General features: G+C 45.3%; 1 protein-coding gene across 3 annotated transcripts in view; it reads left to right on the plus strand.

Moving 5' to 3' along the window:
* Positions 1-21,358, plus strand: part of LOC135401434 (excitatory amino acid transporter-like) — a 76,924-nt gene that overhangs the window by 18,311 nt on the left and 37,255 nt on the right. For 2 of the 3 annotated variants that reach the window (XM_064633847.1, XM_064633846.1), the window contains exon 1: positions 2,476-2,843. The exons of the other annotated variant lie outside the window; for it this stretch is intronic. The gene's annotated coding sequence lies outside the window, so the exon portion shown is untranslated. Of the gene's footprint in view, positions 1-2,475; positions 2,844-21,358 lie in introns of those variants that run through there. 3 annotated transcript variants of the gene reach the window in all.

Consider the following 21,358-nt stretch of genomic DNA (forward strand, 5'->3'; position numbering starts at 1 on the left):
AGGAACAAAATTGATTTTGAAGATTGATTTTCGCATTTTATAGAGTAGAGTATATTGATAAGGTTCATGTAAGCATATGGTGACTGTTTCTATGTGTATTATACTTGTATTTCTAGCACTGGTACGTTTAATCTTACTGCATATTGTTGCGAAATAGTATCCTGTTGATGTTTGCTATTGCTGCTACAAAGCACAAAATATTAGTCATTACTCATTTGTAGATCCGTGCGTTGTGGACCATGTCTGGGACAGGGATAATGCCTTACATGAGCGTTACCGCGGAATAGGTGGGAGTCATTTCATCGACGGCAGCCGGAGTACGTTTAGAAAAGGCGGCGGCCGTACTTCCTAAACGCATAATGCATTTTGCAAACAGGGGATGAAGACAAGCAAAGCGTATGTCCGTCCTTCCGTCCGTTAGTGGCGTGTTCCTGTAAAGCGTGCTTTCACTGCAGCGCCGGAGTGCACGTAGGAGAAGCACCCATGCAGTCTCCCTTTCCCTCTCTCTCTCTCTAAATTACCTGCGATCATCGTTCTTTCGCAGGAACTCATTTTATTCGTTGGAGGACACTCTGCACCGACAAACGAAGGGAAAAAAAAAACTTTTGAAGTCACCTCACTTCTCCTTTAATATCCACCTGAACATAGCATAAGAGTCTCCTTATGTGAACAGAACGAAGCGCCGTGCATTACCTCGTGTGTGCATGTAGCGTCGAATACACGACAATCGCACTTGTCGGAAAATACACTCACTTCCAGTTTTATCCTTCCTGTCCTTCCTGTCCTTTTATCCCTATCGTGAACACTCTGATGGGTACCCAAAGTACGTAATGTGAACATTCGTCCCATAGTAATATATCCCAAGTCCTACGTATCTCGGAGACTCACACCAGTTTAGCTGCGTAAACAGAGCTGTGCGGAACCATGTCACGTGTCGTAATAAATGAATACCTTGCGCAGAAATTCGAAGCCACGAAGAGGGCGCAACAAGCCGCGAAAGTTCGTCGTCACTGTTCACGCCTCCAATTGAATTCGCTAATAATTGTGCTATAGAGTAACAGGAGACAAGAACGCGAAGGCGACACTCGCGCCCATTGATGCATAATTATTGCATAATTAACATTCGATAACGTTCAAGAATGGGCCAGTACACTAGGTTATCATATAAGCATAATTATCATAGGAGCAACACGGACAGAATGATAAGACAAAGACGCCAAGTAAAGGGTGCCTTACAACAAAGAGACTCTTTTTTTTTTCTTCTCCTTATTGGGAAACGTCTTATTTGCAGTCAAGACCTCGGGAGAACTTAATTATCGGGAATGGGCGTCTGTGGCTGCTCCGCTCTTTGCCAATTATCGCCATAGCAACGGATCTCATACCTGAGGTCATGTGGCAGGAAGCAATAGAGATGGAAAAGAAAAGAAGAGCATGGAAGAAGCTGGTGGGAAATGGCGATGCTATACTTTTAATACACACCATAATGACGCTTATATAAATGAATGGTAATGAACTGCGCTTCCGAAACAAACGACCTTCTTCGGAGCTACGTATATTTATCCTATGTTTTTCTTTTATTATTATTATTATTATTTATTTATTTATCATTTACTTGCGGAGTAGCGAGCCGACACATCGTTTGGCTGACCTTTCCTTCTTTTCCCCCTTTTGTTTTGTCCGCTAACAAATATATCCCCCTCCCCCCTCCGTATATATTACGGCCACTGATCTCTAGCCGTTGTTTGTGATGTGTGATGCGATAGAAAAAATAAATAAACGTGGAGCCGTTGTGTGTCATGCTCGGAATTTCGCTCTTTCTTTATATTTCGCAGGACACTTCGGCGGCGTGAAGATGTTGCTCTGTTAACCCTGGTGTTCACTTTGCATTTGCCCTTGCTCTATTTGCTGTGGTGCTGCAGACCTGCGTCAAAAGGTCAAGCTGTCGCAACAGCGCTGTAAATGTTATAAAATTTGCACACACACACACACACACACACACAAAAAAAAAGAAGCTCCTCATTTGACACTTTTGCTTCGAGAACTGCATGCTCTGCGTTCTCAAGCATTGGTATTTACGCCCCCACCTGTTATCACATGTCTCAACTTTACTGAGGAGTTGCACTAGCGAAGAAGCCTTTCCTATCACCACCCTTCGCATCGCATTCTTCTTTCTTCAACCCGTTTTTCATTGCCTCCCTCTTTCGCCCATCGCTCCAAACACTCTACGAGGACGATAAACTTCCGAGATCTACAACTTCTCGCATCCACTACCAGATAGCACCACGTACACTTTCCGTTCTACTGATTCCTCTTTCGCGCGCCAACTTCTACACGTGGCTTTCGGCACACATAACATTCTTCAGCCACCGCCGCCTCCTCCATCCTCCAAACCACCAGCTTTTTTCCTCCTCGCTCTCTTCAACCACTTCCTTGAGCATCGGTAGGGAGCTGCGGGCGTTTTTGCTTCTTGGTTCTGCTTTTCGCACCGTTTCCCGTGATGCCGCGCGCGTCAAAAGTTTGCCAATGAGCGAGCCACGCGGGCGAAGCCGGCGGAGTTAATTTTGCAGCGGCTCCTCGGAGTGTGTTGCAGCAGCGGCAGCGGCGGCGGTAGCAACGTCGGTTCGGTTCCAATATCCGTGTGATTGAAGCGGTGTCCCGGCCCGGCTGGTCGCAAGCGTGCGCGTGCGTGAAAGACGGAGGATTGTTTGAGGATTTAATAATAAATCGGATACGACGGATGCGGAAACGAGTGCAGTCAACCAGAGTGTGTGTGTGAAAGTGCAGCCGCTTCGGAGAGTTAGGAAAAGGGAGCTACAAGTTGGTGCGTGAGGGAAGCATTGCAGGTCAGAACTGTTTGTTGTTGCTTGCTGTAGTTGCTTGTTTTATTTATTTGATTTATTGGTCCAAAATATACGGGGTCTTGGGGGGAAGGATAGGGAGAGGAAGGGAAAGGGGGATGAAAAGGAAAGAAGGGGAAGGATAAATGAGGAGATATGCGAGGGAAAAAGTTTTTTTTTTTCGTGTATCGCCATGACACATCCATGGAGGATGTATGAGGTCAGAGCTTTTATCGGGAACAAATAAAAACATAAATATCGATCAACACGGACCCTGTTTATTAAAAAAATATTCTAAACTGATGCTCACCGAAATTTTCAAGGAATGAATAGCGCGAAGAAAGAAGAGGAAATGAGGACAATTCCGAAGGCGTGTCCCCCTGGACAGGTCTCCGAAGTTCCGTTCACTTTACTCCGGGCGACCATTCTGACCACTATCCACAACATTTCTAATCGTTACGATCTCAGCTTTGCCGCTGAATTCCCTTGTGGGGAAGACATGCAGCCGTCGTCTCTTCTACAAGACGCATTTTTACGTAGATACTGCCGCTTCCTATGTCACTTGTCTCAAGGCCGCCCTGCCTCGGCGGTTTTACGTCGCCTGATAAGTGCACTCAATGAACGGGGAAAAGTTAGGCAACCGTTCGATAGCTCAAGTAGTGGATATGCCTCCCACGTGCAGGGTCGAAAGGGATGATTTCGGGGCAGCTAAATACCGACCTCGCTACAACGCACTTTTTGTATATCACGACCCTTAAACATTTGTAATGTTCATAATGTGTAGACGAGAGCACCTGCATATTCTGAAAATGAAAGAATGGCATTGTTCATTAGATCGTATGCTCGTTTAGTGAAGCTACTGGCAGCATGGCACAATGGATACATCGCCCGCAGGTTGGCGCTTTGTGCAAGGCTATGCCGGGAACCCTAGGCCTAAAGATGAGGAGGAGGATGTCGTGGGAGGATATATTTATTAGAATAGAAAGGGGAAGGATAAATGGAAAGGTCAGCCAAACGGAGTGTCGGTTTACTAGTTCGCAGGTAAATAATCACAAAATAAATTTTAAAAAACACAGAAAAGATGAAAGATGAAAAAAAAAAAAGCACGCTTCTCTACGCGAGCAGTGTTGTGTTTCAACAAGATCGGATGTTGGTCCCCGACGCATACTAAGTCACAGTGGCTTCTCCTGTATTAGTGCTCTGAATATCTTACGTTCAGTGCATCCGGCGTACAAGGTACTAGCACAATGGGTGGTGCGCTCGTGCATCAGTACCGGCAAATTACTATAAGTTCGTATGTTCAGTATTACGCCAAGATAGAAAATAGTATTTTTGCGATATCGAAAATGCCGTGTCGACCCCGGACAGCGTTTGCCTTAGCCGCTCCCTAACAGCCAGTATGTATTTCTTCCACCACGCAATCGATAACGACTGTTTCGAATCACTGAATGTTGAATGAATGCTGCAGCGAAATAATAATCATGATTATTGATTGATTGATCAGCGAGATTGAGTGACGTAATGTTTGTCTGCCTATCTGCAGCGAGCCACGGCCTTTCAACCAGCTCTGATATCGCTGATAACTCTGTGCGTACTGGATGTAACTTTCCCTGCTCGTATGATGTTATTGATACCGTGCCCAAACAAACGCGAGCGGAATCAAAGCCGTGCCCTTCTTTGACGTAACTCCGACTACGTGTATTGGCGTTGTTTCGAAGGGTTCTCTACGCCAATAGCGACGGTATCTGTGCTTGGGTTTCGGGATCCGCACGGTGTTTTCATGTTGCTAGCCATTCTTTTGACCCCACTGCATAACTACTATGGTTATATTTACTTGTAATCGACTCCGGCAAAATACGGTAGCGTAGCAGGAAAAATAGGGAGTTTTAGCAGATGGGAAAAGCTCGCTCTTCGAAAGCTGTCAAAGGAAGCTGTCAAATCAAAGATAAGAAAAATGATGTGAACCACGTCAAAGGAATCACGCGATTGTTTTTTGTTATCGGAACCGTTATCGTATAGACCTTCCGATTTGCTAAAACTCCCTAATATTTCGGGACGGTTCCTAGAAAAACTTTATATCGGGGAGAAGGTTTCACCATCGCTTTTCATCTCCCAAATACAACACTGAACCCCCTCCCCACCGCACTCTTACTGGCTACGCCGCTGGGTAAAACGGTTTCGGTTTCGTTCCCGTGCCTTCGGACCGTTATACCACAGTTGCAAGACTGCCTTCTCATTCTGCCTTTTGCTGTACGCGCTATGGACTTCTCTTTTTCAACAAAAATTCTACATTCAGAGAGGACATCCTGCCTGACCGCGCAGCGCACCTCATTTCCAGTCCATTACTAATGTTCTGATCTGCGTCGAAAATTAATTATCCAACTGATTCTCACATTGGATTATTTTTCATTCAGAATGCAAGTCTTTCCCAACCGTTCTTTGCATTTCTCCATAATTGAACATAGAGTTTGCACGCGTAAAGCAGGTAAAATCATAAGACTCCTTAACGGCCGTAAGCCCGAAGGCGTTCCCCCGCACCGCGCTCAATGATTCAGGGTCATGAAAGCTTTATTGGCCGTGAGCTCCGGGTAGTCCGATTAACATTGTATAGCAGCTTGTCGGCAGGGCCATGTTTCTGCGCGCGTCTGCTGGGGGTCCTGCTGGGGGACGTCTACCAGCACCGCGGCTGTGCTTGTCGCTGCTGAAACAGATCCGGTTGCGTTGCTTCTGGTCAAAGATTTTTTTTCTTTTCGAAACCGTTCGCGTTATTCTTTCAGTATTGTACATTATTGAGGCGCTTCGCATCTCTAACGTTCTAAATAAGTTGCATCATCGCGCTATCCAAAACGCGTGCGCTGTTAGGTTCCCACAGCTCCCACGTAAGCCTCCTAATAAATTAGTCCGTTTGGTCCATTGTGTCCTTTGCTTCGCGACATTGTATTCCGTCCGTGCCTTGTCGAAGGAAATAAACATTGTGTAAATGCCGCCGTCGTGCTATTGTGTACGAAACGCTTGCAACGCAGATCTTACATTGTTTTTCGGCTACGCGGGCATCTTATTTGTCGCTTTCTTTCCATTGAATATTAACTGTACCTTTACATGTAACTTACGTACGCCGCAGATACGGTCGTAGTTGCTGGCTGGAACGAACTGATAGACTGCATAAATGCGGTCCAAAGATTGTGTTTACATCAAGAATATATGAGGTTTCTCTTTCGCTGTTCTTGTGAAGTTTGTAGGTGGCTTCATCTTCTCTGTGCGTGAAATCGCAGATTTTCTTCCTTTCAAAGCATGTTTGAGGTTTCTTCTGTTTTCGTTGAAAGTTCGCATTAAATTTGACGGTCTTGCAGTTTTCATCCTTCGTAGTCGCGCCTTACCGGTATCAAAATACGTTCCAATAAACTTCTTGTGCTATATATATTTTTTTGTTTTTTGTTCCGCTTTCTGAGGCATTTTTCCTGGCAGTCTTCCATTTTGTGTAAACTCGAATATTTGCCTATAGACGACCTGCACACCTACGTCATTGATTACGTAACGCCTCCGCGCAAAGCATTCTGGTGGGCACTATCAGCTTTATCAGCCTATTCGCTGCGAGATCGACCTATTGGGGGCGACACTGTCACCTTTCTAGTGTGGATCACACGCCGGCCAATGTTTGGAGTTGACGGTTATTTTCCGTAATTCTTGTGTATATTCGCCGGAAGATCACTTGTGACGCGATGGTACAATACTGTTCGGTTCCCCAATGCTCCACCTACTGCTCTGAACGCGGAATGAACGTATAAAAGCAGACGACGTGAGGAAGCTATCCACACTACCGTACTTCATAGTTTCTCCGCAGCGCGCCGAAACCGTTCGATCTCGGAGCCGATTTTTTCGCATGTTTTTTCCGCTTCTTGCCCACCACAGCAAAATATAACCTCGAACCGGACTGCTCGTGACGTCACATGTTTGTAAACAGAGAGTCGTCTGCAAGGAGCGCCAACTGGGATTCTTATCTTGATCTCTTGGTATTTTTCCGTTTGCGCCCTATTTATCATCACCCTCAATAAAAAAGAGAGAGAAGAAAAATGAAGAAACGAGCGTTATTTGGGGAGGTTCTCGTACACCTCGAAGCATACTTAACAATAACGCAGTTTCACTGGCAGGAGCTAAAGCCACTTTAGCGGGAGCTGGAGAAGAGTCACAGCAGCGGCACTTTCGAGGGTTGAACGGAGAGAGTGTTTGGGTTATGCTACTCCTGTTGGAGGGGAGTGCGTCGTGCCTAGATTCGCTGCATTCCGGGCCAGTGCATCCGAATCAAGACGGACTTCCCCGTAACAGAATGTCGTGTCTCAGACGCTCTTTCCCTTCACATTACACAGCCTCCGCTATAGAGTGTTTCGAACCATGAAACTGCGTTATTCCTAAGTGTGCTTCGAGCTGTACCAATCGCCATATGCCTGTATCAATAGCCTGAGATGTCAAGCTCGAATTCAGTGAAAACTTGTGATGATGATAAGAATTCATTTTCTCTGATTTGCTCGTTCTATTTTTCTTTTTTTTTTTTTTTGCGCTTTTCCAGGCAAGCAACACGCACTGAGGGCTGCACAACGTTTCCAATTGTTATAGTGCGTTGCGAGGAAGTCCTGAAATACTGTCGGGTGTTCGGAACGTTCATGCTACAGGGGACGATTGGTGGACGTCGTAAGGTCAACGAGAGGCACCATGTAACATCAGACCCGCTGGTCAGCGAATCGCATTCACGCTTGCGAAAATGTCATCACTGCAGTTACCATTTTCAGAGCTTTTAATTATTCCAAATCCCATCCAATCCAATCCAATTCGAGGGACCGATTGGCAGATGCCACTTCTCGGCCTTTGCGGTTTCAATGTTGCTCGACACTTTGTCGCCGCACAGGGGAGAGGGTCAAGTTTGGAGAAGCCACGTGACGAAGTGTCCGTCCAATCACGAAGCAGCAATAAGGGGGAATTCGGAGACCGGCATGCGTTCACAGAAGAAAACAGTTGCGCTTTAACCTTGAAATGTTATCCCCTTATTTGAGGGAGGGACCAATCCGGTCGCTTCACGGACAAAAGGAGAAAGAGGGACACTGAGGAGCTGCGCAGACAGCAGACCCATTTGCATAGCGTAGTCGTACTGCGGCGACCGTCATCTCCGGTGGTTGACAAACAAGGTCATCATGCGGTCGTTAGTGTCTACCTGTGGATGTGTATTGATTGTCTTCCTTGTTGTTGTATGTTTGCGGAAACGATTTCTTGTAGCCCGTGTTGCATTTGAAACTGATATCTGCTGTGCTTTTTTTTTTTTTTTTTTAAGTCCGGAATATGAAATTGTGATTTTTCCGAAGGGAGAGTTGCCTATCCCGAGGCAGAGAACTATTTTCGTTTCTGTTGCTTCCTCATGAGGACGCTGTCAATCGTCGTGGGTGACCTTACGAGGACTCACCACTAGAAAAGAGGCCCACTGATTATCAGAAGAGTGGTAGTTTTGTACGACCTCATTAAAGGGAATAACATTATGCGGAGAAGACAAATGACGCGATTAATACATGCAGATAAGTCCTACAGATAAGACGATCCATATGGAAGATCCCAGGTTGATCTGTTGTGTCGTTTACTGGACATTACAGCTGCATCTTGACATGAAACATTTATTGTGGAATAATGAATTAATGCTTCATGTAAAAGGGAGAACAGGTTCTTTTCTGAACGGAAGACATGTCTCGGAGAGGCGACTGCTGGCGTAGCGCTGCGGTTCACTTTAATCGAAATATGATGCAGAATTGCCCGTCACTGGAAAAATTCCTTGTATCCAATTTCCTGTTGACAACGTCAGATTGTCAGTCGGCACCGCGTGCTGTCGTTTGCTGTTGCTTCAGAAAGAGTGGTGTTAAGGTCGTGCATTCTTTCGAATAAGTCTAACAACAAAAAACGGAAGTAAATTTGACGTCGACTTTGCAGTCGACTACGTAGCCGTCTAGATAGGCAGCTTTGTGCGGCAACAGGGTTGCGGAATGCAGTAGCCCGCGGCTCACATATCACCGCTGTCAATCGTCGCTGTCACAACGTTCTTTGACCGCCATTCATACGCCACATACATACGCGCATACAAAAGAAAGTAAAAAGGAAGTGGGAGCGAGGGATACGGTACAACAAAAGATAAGGCCGTCCACGACACAGACGATTTGTAGCAGACGCACGCCTGCTATGACAGCCGTCCGATATTCAAGCAACGACATTTCTGAGCCACATTTATGTACTTTGCTTGTAAGCCCCTTCAGGCCCAAATTCAGGATTAGACTCAACTGTGAAAGAAATCAATAAAGAATATTGGAGAGGAGAGAAGAGGGAGTGACGAGAGAATGAAAAGTGAAAGAGCTTTCGTTCTGGGAGCGCATTTCGCTTTTACTGTTTGTAATCCCACACTCTTAAAACAGGGGAGGGGGAGGGGGGTATTGGCAGGATCGGTTCGCTGTTGTTGGCCACACAGAAGTGGGCGTCGTGACGACTACAGCAAGAAAAAAAAAAGAGACAGATGGAGGGTAGAGGATGAAGGGTGGAGATGCGTAGAGGGTGCATGAGTACGTCGGGGAGAGCAAAGTGCACTCTAACGCTAGAGGGAATGGCTGGATCGGCACGCCGTTGTTGGCCACGCAGAAGTGGGCGTCGTGACGACTACAGCAAGAAAAAAAAAGAGACAGATGGAGGGTAGAGGATGAAGGGTGGAGATGCGTAGAGGGTGCATGAGTACGTCGGGGAGAGCAAAGTGCACTCTTACGCTAGAGGGAATGGCAGGATTGGCACGCCGTTGTTGGCCACGCAGAAGTGGGCGTCGTGACGACTACAGCAAGAAAAAAAGGAAAGACGGATGGAGGGTAGAGGATGAAGGGTGGAGGTGCGTAGAGGGTGCATGAGCTCGTCAGGGAGAGCAAAGTGTTAGATGGGTCTTACGACAGAACCTCACCGCATTGCACGCTCTTAGTCAGCCATCATCCCGAATCACATCGTCCTGTCCTCTGATTTGTTGAGAAAGGGAGGTGTACACATTTTTGTGACAATTATTTTTTGTGACAGAACAGGAGGCGTACGCCTTTTTTGTGACACTTATGCAGTACATAATTGTTACAAAAAAGGTGTACGCCCCCTTTCTCAACAAATGAGGAAGGCGTACACCTTTTTGTGACAATTATGTACTTCATAAGCGTCACAAAAAAGGCGTACGCCTCCTGTTCTGTCACAAAAATAATATCTGTCACAAAAAAGGTGTACGCCTCCCTTTCTCAACAAATGAAGGGACAGAAAGATGTCATTCGGGATGATGGTTGGCTAAGAGTGTGTCATGGGGTGAAGTTCTGTTTTAATAGAGCATATCAGTAGTAACTGTGTCTACCGTTGTAGCATGACTGAGGAAAGAGGACAGCGGGGCTGAGTGGAAGACAAAGAGGCCTAGTATGCATCACGGGTCGACTTCACAAGGAACTCTGTCGATAGATTTACCTGTAAGGTGGCGCTACAAAGCCCAGGGATGGCTCTAGACAGTTCAGTTGGTGCTGGGGTCTGGAAGACAGTTTCCTAGTAGCTCCAGGAGGGAAGAGTGGAATGGCAGGCAAAGGGAAAGGGGAGGGTGAGGATCGCTAGGCTACAACGACGCGCCCCCAACATAGCAACCAGTCCGCTGTCTGCAATGCATTTTATAATTTATAGGATCACTTGGAGTAGGTTACGACAAATGTCGGTTGCAATTAGATGATGCGATTAGATTAGATGCGATTAGATTGTAGTACCCTTTACGCACGCTCGGCTACACCATGTCCTATTCCACACCGCTTTTTAATCGTTAGGACTCTATCCTTCGCCGTATGAGGACCCGTGTCGAGAATAAGGCCAGTATTCTTAAACGATCTTCGGCCCTTGCCTTCCACTCGAGCTGCTCCTCAAGGAAGGTTGAAAGATCGACCTTGACTCGATATGATAATTGAGCAGAGGAAATACTTTGCGTTTGCTTCAAGTACTATGCGGCAGTGATGGCCACTAACTACTTCTACAGTAGTTTAACTATAACTACTAACTACTTTGTGATTGAATAGTTTAACTAGTAGTTCAACTACTTTTCAGGGAAGTAGTTAAAACTACTTTTTTAACTACTGCAATGTAGTTTAACTACATCTATAACTACTTAACGATGTCCACCAACACCAATCCCTTGTAGTGTTCTTGGACACCTAAATATGAATCACAAGCAATAATAAACTTTGGCTCAAGCCATTGCTACGATCGTCAAATACAAAGCTTGCAGCGGGATTCTTTCGGTGCCTACGCGATAAACTAAGTTGCAGAATTATTTCGCAGCAAATGAGGCTTCACTAGACAAGCATTAAAAGTGAAGATTTAGTACATATGCACGACACAATTGCTCTGCACCTCCGTTCTCATCAAACAAGTAGCTCAAGGTAAAAGTCGGAAGCACAATCGTGCCGTAAAGCTTACAGCACAATCGGAAGTAGTTGGCGCCTTCAGTAACCTAACTACTGTAGTTAACTACTTAAAATAGTAGTTTAACTAGTAGTTGCCACTAGATTTCTGCAAGTAGTTGATAACTACTTTTTAACTACAATCAGGTAGTTTAACTAGTAGTTTAACTACATGTAGTTAACTACTGGCCATCACTGCTATGCGGTAGGTAGCGTCAGTTTCTTTATTTTTATTTTTATTTTTATTTTTTGTCCAGTGGCATTTTAAGGAGCGCTTCTCCCCTTCCCTCACTCAAGTCGAGGAGGGGTGTCTAGACGATAATCATTTAAAAATGCGGCCGAAATTTTCCCGCGGCCAGTATTTTGGCTCCGATTCCACTCGGTTTTAAAATGCATATTTTAGGTAACTTGCCACCAGATATGCGCATTTTTATATATCATAATTTATACTTTTCTCATGTGCTATCGCCCTCTACCCGCTAGAAGAAAACGAAAAAAAAAAAAGATATCGCGGATCGTCACTTTTATATCTGCACATTTCATCCAACACACACGCGCACGATCGATGTCGCGTTTTGAAAGCCACCTTGAAGTCAGCATCGGGCATCGAATTTTTGTGCCTTATCACTCTCAACACATTGCGTGCAATGCATCTGGAGAATCTAGCACCGGTACGACGGAGTAGATTATTGATCCACAATATAGGTCTTCCCAAATCAATCTTTTTCTCCGCTGCGAATGCACTTGAACACACGAACTTCGCTTCAATAAAACACCTGTTTTTGTATGTGCGCCTTTTGTATGTACACCTGAATATGCGTCCTGGGCCGACTTCTAAGGGCACGCGATATGCACGAGTTCAATAAATTTTATCGTATTCATTACAGCATAAGTTGCACCATAGTACAATTGATAGCCGCGAGGCAGTGTCTGTGAAGCGGCTCACATAATAAAAGAGTACATATTACAAATTACAGAGAGTCTCCAGGACTAAAGAAAGAAAAAAGAAAGAGAGAGAGAGAGAGAAAGAGAGAGAGAGGAGAAAGAAAGACCATGGTGAAAAAGCAACAAATACCAATTCATAAATCTTAACTGTCTACATGTGTCTACAGTACATTATGATGGCGTTTGTGAATGAATGAATTTGAGTGAATGTGGCGCTTTTTCTCTCTTTCCTTCTTCTCAAGGGGAGCGACGGTACCGGACGGCCTCCCATTGGTCACCTTCCGTGAATTGTGGTGTTTTCCAACAAATGAGTGAATATTCCTTCTGTGACGTTTGCGGCTGTCGTAAAGAATACGTTTTACTTCTAAGTAGTGTATGGAATTTTGTGCTTCATAAATTTTCTGACTGGCTGAGGTACGATGTAATACATGTTTTTAGATGCTTCTCTCCGGACCTCCCTCCATTCGTCCACGCGCTTCAAAAAGCACCACCTGGAAATTACATCCATTTAAGGGGAAATCACTTCTGCGCAAGACAGTAGAGGAAGTTTGTTCGCACACCACCCAGAAACAGCGTGAAATATCGCCAAAACAGAAGTACTGGCGTGTTCTCCTTGCTTTACCCTCGTCAATTACACATTTTTGTAGAATTCCAGGACTATCCGTTGATTTTTATTAAGCCCGAATTCATTCTTATTTCTGGAATAGCAAGCCGACGTCCCGTTTGGCTGACCTTTCCCCGGTTTTTTCTTTCTTTTTCGTCTAATAAACATATCCCCCCACCCCCCCACCCCCACCCCGAATTTGCAAATATTTTAGTGTGCGACCCTCATTCGGGATGGCAGCGCATGTTCGAGGCGCACCAAACTTTAATTTATTAAAAATCAACGGCTAAACCTTGTCCTTTAAAAAATACGTCATTGACTAGAGAAAAAAAGTAAGAACAAGCCGGTACCAATCTTAAGATGAGGGTTTAGAGCGCTCACTTGTCTTGTGCGAACGAAAATCGCCCATGGATTTCTGAAGAAGTGATTCCCCCTTAACTTGTAAGGCTTCACCTCGTCCTTTCTTGATAGCTATTGCCTTCGCGTTGAACTTTGGGCAACCTTTCCGACGACAAGAGCAGGACATTGATAACCCCCCATGCTTTGTTCCCGAACAAAGCGAGCAAAGTATTCTTGGTACAGTATATACCAAGGTATTCTATACTGCCCCGGGTATTTCCATCCGATGCTGGCAACCGTTTTAAACCCCGCGGATAAAGGATCACAATAGACGGCCATTCCGATGACACGTTAAGCCGGGACGATACAAATGGCTTTATAATTCCCCAGGCGCGCCGCGTATAAATTTTGAGCTTAGCGTTCCAGAAATTGGCTGGCGCTATTTCGTCTCGCGCATTCGCGCGCTTAATGACCTCCCCACTCAGTAGTTGTGGGGAGTAATTATTCTAGTGCATATTTTGCACGTCCGTTGTTGCATTATTTTTCCCGCTCAGGGATAATTTCTGTACACTTCGTGCAACGGTTGATAGATAGTCCGGAGGGAGGTGGGGGACCGAAGCGGCGAGAGTGCCTATAATCATGGCACGACTTAATGTATGTTGGTGTTGTATTGTCCCGTAGAATTATAATATATTGTGTGTTTTAAAATGATAAACAACCCGGCATAATAGCTCTTCAAATACCCAAAGGAAAAGGGGGTAATTTTAGTCCTCCGCGTATTTTTAACTCTATACACGGGAACAAGGTGCATTGCCGTAACCATTAGTCCGTTCAAGAACTATATGCGCGTAAGTTTAAGAAAAAAATGCACCGCTAGGGGGCAAATTTCAGGGTCGGAAGACGAAAATGGGGAGTGCTTAGAATCATGGGAATTAGAAGTTGTACTTGCTGTCCAATTTACCGTTTCACTTTTCTTAGAGTACAGGAGATAGAAACTTTACATACCCAAAGAAGGTGCACATACATTCAGCAGTACTGCCGAGAGATTTTTTTTTTTTTCATTCAAGGTTGAAAGGTCACCATGCTGTCAGGACGGTGACAGCGATGGTATACATATCAGTATGGACGGCAAACACCTAAACCCACAACTGGACACAAAAAAGTAGGAAACTCCGACTCAACATAACAAAATTATTTTGTTATGTTGAATCGGAGTTTCTCTACTTTTTTAGTCCAGTTACGTCGTCTCCCGACCTTTGGAGTATTTCTGCACCTAAACCCACTTTCAGCTTTACCAAAATACCATAGCAGCGGAAGACGTTATTGAATGTGAAAGCTTGGAAAGTGTGGAAAGAATGTTGGAGCGCTTAATTTTTAATGGTGCCACGCCAATGAAAGAGCGACGCGAGAGTTGCAAGACAGGCGATACTATAGCCATCACATTAATACCCGACGGACCGCGTCGCTGTTCAGCTTCACCTCACGTAGACACACCTTTTAATGGTGCGGAGATGACAGCTATTGGGAAGACACCTCGCGTCTCATTGGTCACGCTCGAACGTGTTAAATAGAACCATACGTGCATCGTAAATTTGCGGTTGCGGTTTACAAGTTGGTAACCTCCGTAAGATAAATAAATAGGGAAGTAACGAAAGGCAGTCAACGTCAATAACAGTAACGATTGCGTTTCCTGCATAATACGACTAGAGTAAGATCTGGGCCCGCATGCATAAGCGTTGACGAGATACCTGAGTCACGTCCACAGTAGCTTCGGTAGTGCTTCGGACGTGAGCTACAGTCCTCAACTTGTTCCTGCGTAGAGCCGTGCTAAAGCTATTGAGGACGGCAATAAGGAATCGCCTCAGTGTTCGTGCAAGCGAGCCCTGGTCTTCAGCAGCTATGCGTAGCGTCAAAGCCACCATGTAACTTCTAGAAGATAGCTCCTTTCTTTCTTAACGTGAAAAAAAAAAAAAAAGAAAGAGGGGGGGGGGGGTAGAAGCTTAATTCGCGTCGACAGAGTGAAACTGAAGACCAGGTACACTCTAGAAAATATAAAAAATCTTAAATTAGGGTGCAATTGCTCTTTTAGTTCCCTGAATTGCAAGTACTTCTCATTTTAGGCAACTGAAACAAAAATAAACTCCCCAGGATCACAAATAGTCCCTAAACTTTGCGTAAGCTACGGGAGTTTAATGTTTATGCATATAGCCCCCGAATACGTCCCGAAAAAGAACAGTCTCTGTTCGAAATACCCAGCGAAAAATCTAGCGTTCGTATTTATCTCCAATTACGTTTTCATAATTAACTTCTTACTGGACACCTAACGCTTTTTTCCTTTTTTTTTTGCACCATCAATGGCAGAAATTGTGCTAGCACCATGCATTGATGATGACGAAATGACTGACAGGAAGCACGAGTACGACTACATCGGAACCGTTGTGTACAGATCTGTGAAGTGCTTTATTGATAAAGCAACCTCCACAACCACAGTGCCGGAACTGGTTTGGCCTATACTCGTGCCGATAAAGGTGAGAAGAGGCACTTGAATGGTCCACTATATCGTAATTACAGCGACACTGAAGGAAATTATTTCGCTCGTTATCTCGTACACCTGGACCTATGGCGGCGAAACGTCTGCATACGCAGTCAGAAAGTACACTGGCGCGCATCTTGATTCTATACGTTGTTATTGACGAGAATATATTTGTTATACTTATGCCGTTGTTGCTATCACTCTACGTATATAACGGGACTGTGTATCGCATCGTATTACACAATCAAGAAAATGGATAGTCTAGACATTGAGTGCGTAAAGAGAGAGAGAGAGAGAAAGATAGAGAGAGAGAGAGAAAAAAAAAGAAAAACCATAACATCAGTCATATGAAGTGATGTAATACCTCGCCCGATCCCCAACCGATTTTTTTCCAGTTCTCTTGTCGTATTTCTTTTTTTTTCTTTTTTTTTTCTGCATCGGTAGAGGGCCGGCCACATCGTGCTGAACGGGATATTCTGTAACGGACGATGTATGGCTTCAACGGGGGAACGCAGGCAAGCACAGCAGTATGAACAAGCAACTTCACACTATTGCGGTCCAATGTGTGCTTGCGGCTGCGTGCGTACGCGTAGACATTCTTCTGCGCGCCCCATCTCCTTGCGTTCTCTGGGGCGACGCACACGTTGGTTACCATGGCAACCCGCACGCGCACGCATTCGCACGTATGGGAACGCAAGAGTGTGTACCGGGAAGTTTCTTGTTCATACTGTTGTTGTTGTCTGCGGTCCCCCTTTGAAGCAATACACCATTGCCACATTGATTGCCACAACCTGGTTGCCAACACTGCATATTTTCTCTTACTATACCTTACGTAATTTACCTTACAACCGAGTTTTGTCCTGACACATAATTCATTCTGGTATGGCACGGATCTCATTACTAATGCGCTTTCTACTGTTTTCAGGATCATGTAGCATTCGTTGCACCGCTGAGTTCGTTGTGATGGGGCATTTTTAGAAGACGTAACAGGTGTTTTAACATATGGTAAAGTATTTTACGTCTGCTAAGCTTCCTCGTAACTGATTATCCTCCTCGTATTAACAATGTAACAAGCGCCAAAACATTGACCCACGAACTCCCAATTAGCTCGACAGAAATAGATGTCGAATCTGGGCCACAAACGCTGGTGCTGTCTTGATCTATGTCTGACTTTCTCGGTCTGGGTACTCCTTGATTGTTGCTGTAGCGCAGGGTCGTAGAATATCTCGCGTGACATACTTTCATCCGCTTATGAAACAGGGGACGATGGTTGCGTCTTTATCAATGCAGCTGGTATCCGTTGACATCGATAATGATAATGTGCCCCTACGTCCGGAGACAGACTTGTCGCTATGAGAGACGCCGGAATGCCTGAGCAATTTGCACCACGTTGTCAAATACGGTGACGACCTCGGATAGGTTCAAACCTGCTCAGCCCGTGGTCACAACAGTAGCGATGTAACAATTCTGTCCTCACATTTGTGCTGTTTTTGTTAAAACAAATCGTACTGATTGTCATCATTGTTCTGATAAACGCGGAATCTCGTTTGAGCTCTTTGCTGTTTTGCGCGCGGTCATCATCTGCTCAAATGATGACACCATCACGTGTGGATATGGACTCACTGTGAGGTCGCGCAGGTAAACACAGTCTGTGTTCTCAAAAAACGAAGGGTAAAAACAACCTTTGATATGTGTTGAGGATGAAGGGGGCAACGATCGGACGAAAAGACAAACAAACCAAAAACTATGTGGTGATGATGAGTGAGAAAATTTCCCAACTATATTTTTGTGGCTCATTTCTCATGGCACACTAGTTTAGTATGATATATGAAATGATTGGGTGATTCAATGACAGGCGAATAATACATCCTTATCCTTGGTATCACAAGAAGAACCTAATAGCGAGATATTATCAGTAGCAGAATACTACTGGCATACACAGGCGTGTGAAACGGCAGTTACCACAGAATCGATGCACGGATGCATGTCACCGATGTCAACGTTTAGTGCCAGCTTCGGCGGAAAGGGGAACATGTCAGGTATATTGTTATTGGCGTCGACCCAGACCCTATATTAGTGCAGGCGAGGCTGATGTCAAGACCATCGTATAGACTCCGAATGTCCTACACAGTCTGCGTTTCTATTTCAACCGGGCACTGTGCCCGCTGAGGAAGTGTTTAGAGAGTAACATAACCCTGTACCATACCGACTGTGTGTCGCGAGCGTCTATCTTTAGCCGTATCGATGGACAAGCTTGCGACGTCATAGAATGACGTTCGTATAGTAACAGGCTTCACTAATGGATGGGGTGCCGTTAAATAAAGTGCACAGTTCGGGGCGGTTTCCATGGGCTCCTGCGATAATTGCGCAACGATTGCGAAGTGCGATAGTCAGGAAGGATTGGCTTGGATTGGATTGGATATGAAAGAAAAACGTGGAGAGGTTAGTTCCGCCCAGTCAGGAAGGAAGGACTGTCGGGCTATTGACATCCATAGTTGTACGTAGCTGCGGACCTTTTTTTTTCTCCCCTACTTTGCACAAAATGGAAAACGTCGAACACAACGGAACACAAAACGTGCAATACACGGCAGAACACAAAATCTGTACATATTGAAGTTCATGTACAGCCTGACGTTGGTGAATTAGAGTCACTAAATAAGCTTCGCTTCAGAGTATCGACACTGAGGTCCAAGAGAGAGCAGGAGCGCCATCTTGTTTCCGCACCACAGCGGTATCATCCCCAGTTGAGGATCAAAGACGGCTAACGTAATGCTCGCTGTGGGAGAGAGAAACGTGTAATGATTGTTGCGCGATAATCCATGTATTCTCCACCAGAGCGTCCCGAAGATGTCAAGGTGAGCTCAAGGGTGTCAACTGCTGCTTGCAAACGAAAGGAACATTTCACACTGTAATTTCACCCGCGCACGATAGCATCGTGTGCAGTACGCTTGCGCGTGGGTAGAGTGGCGCGGAAACAAGATGGCGCATGTTCGCTCTTGGAACTCAGTGTCGATACTCTGAAGCGTGGCTTATTTAGTGATTCTATGGTGAATCTCGCCGCAGCGCACGGGGGTGGGGGTAGGGGGATATGTTTAATATAAAGAAAAGAAAAGAGGAAAGGTCAGCAAGGCTGACGCCGGCTTGCTATTCCAAAGCACAAAGCAAGAGATAACAAATACAAAAAGAAGAAGAAGAAACAGCGCACGGCTGGTGCACGGTATGCACCGGTAAGAGTCACAACAAACCAACGGTTTGAGAATTTATTGAATGGCCAATGGAGAACTGACCTTTTAATCTTACTTTTGTGTCATGTCTTAGGTTACCATATCTATCCGCGCTGTCATTTTATTTAATTGCGTCGAAGAACCTTTTAGGGTCTCCAGGGTATATCGGCGCTTTTCCTTGGTTGTAGCCAATGTCGTAGTGAAGACTGGGAGGTAGTGGGTTCGATTCCTACCACCGGCTGTGCTGTCTGAGATTTTCCCTGGGTTTTCCGAAGACTTTCCAGACGAATGTCGGCAGAGTTCCCCTATGAAGTCGGCCCAGGACGCATACTAACCCTCCCTCCTGTCCCCCACTCCTTCCAGCTGTCCTCTCTCCATCTGCCCACATCTGTAACGCCTCTGATGGCCACAGTTCCTCCGCGGCGCTAACACGGAATCAAAAAATAAAATAAAAATTGGCGCATTGCAACATTATTAAATGCGGTTAACACCTCGATGTCATTCGTAGAGCATAAGCGAGACTATACAACCCTGAAAGCGGAGCCTGCCATCGTATTACACCTACCTTCTGCCGCGCTGTCTGAAAATAAAGCTACGAGCGTTCATGCAACTCGTCCGTACGCCCTGTTTCGAGGTCTGGACCCTATACAACACGGGGCGCGGGTCAATATTTGCCCGGGAGGCCTTGAACGGGACGTGCAACTTTTGTGCTTTTGCATCTCGCCTTGCACATATGGATTGCTTCGGCTAACGTTGGCCCGCGAGGATTCGGGTCGGCTGACAACTGTGACCATCGTCATGACAACAGGTCGTCGGTAGCTGCTTTTAAACAATGTGGCATTCAGAGGAGCGCTTCTTCTTGTCTTCTGCTAGAGTATTTGTTAAGCCCCTGTCACTAAGGAAGACAGACAGGCGCCGCAATTAGAGGGGAGCCACGTACGTAGGGAGCCTCAGTAATTTAGACGAGAGGAAGACGAGATCCTTTGAAAGACGATGAAGCGGCTGTTTCAGACTTCGCAGTCCATTTCGCGTAGTATGTTCCGTTGTATAGTTGTTGCCAGTCAGTGACTTATTGGTTTGCTTTGATGGAAGAAAAGAACTAAGCAGGAGAGCATGGCTCCAGTTCTCGTGATTGCGACACGAAACGTTGGTTCTTCTTGTTTCTATAGTGTGACACTTTCACGGATTTGCTTATTTGGTGCAGCAAATATATTTACGAAGGTTACCGTTGTAGTTTTCTCCGTTTTGTAGCGCTGTTTATTTCAGTGCAGTGGACGATAGCCCTGTGTTTCATTAATTGTGCCTTGTCATCATTTAAGTTTTACGCAGGATTTATTCAACCTTCTTGCTTCTTGCTTTTTGTGTGTTGTATTTCGCCTAGCGTTCTGTTGATGTTGTCTCACTGACTCCACTCGCTATCGATCCCTATTCAGCGTTTCCCTATTCATGTTCATCACCTCATCATCAGGACACATCTCATCCTGCCCATTGTGCCCTGGGGTAGTGTGGTACCCATTCATCATCATTAATTTATCTGTCGTTGTTCTTGCTTCGTATGCATGAAAACGTGATTCTCTGTTAGCACGCCTTATGCTCTAACGAAACTACCATATTTCAGCTTTTCTAATGGAAGTATATTATGAATGGATGGTGAGCACGATGCGAATTACCCAAGCTGGAGGTTGGAATACACAAACAGGCAAACGCAATGCCTTTTAGGTCCTTTTCGACAACGGCTTTATTTCAATTACACATAGCATTCTTATCACTTTACGACATTTGTTCATGGATCATGTATAGTCTCCGAGTACGCTACTTCTCTCACACACACACATAAATGGGATGATGATGTGGTGGGTCATTCTCCTACTACTCATCACTGCACGAGTCCATGGGAAAAGCATAAGTTGTACACAGTTGTAACAATGCCTGACCTACCAACAACAAACGCCGGTGTTTTTGTTGCTTCGTTACCTAACTCGCCCTAGTGACCTCCATTGAACAATCGCTTATTTAGCTAAGTGGCTCACGTGGAGCGAACATCAACGCTGCTCCGCAACAAAAACAAACAGTAGCTGCGCCCAGGAAAATCTATTCCGCTCTCTGCGACCGACTCTGGCTCCCTCTGCGATTTCTATCGTTGACTTTCGCTGTTGGCTGCTATGTGGTCTACGTGCATGAAACGATGTCCTATACGCTAGCGCAACTATTAGTCTTTTTGTACTCGTGTTGTCACTCACCAAGCGAGGTAACAGATTTCATGAGGAAGATCAGCAAGCATGAACTTACAAGGGGTCATGATACACATAGTAATAATCATTATCGTGCTCATTATGCTTACAGAGGAAACGTTTCTCACTCCTCAGTCTTTTTGCACGCAATCGTTGCAGGGCACGTTAAGT

Source organism: Ornithodoros turicata, chromosome 7 (genome assembly GCF_037126465.1).
Source record: "Ornithodoros turicata isolate Travis chromosome 7, ASM3712646v1, whole genome shotgun sequence".
Taxonomy (NCBI): domain Eukaryota; kingdom Metazoa; phylum Arthropoda; class Arachnida; order Ixodida; family Argasidae; genus Ornithodoros; species Ornithodoros turicata.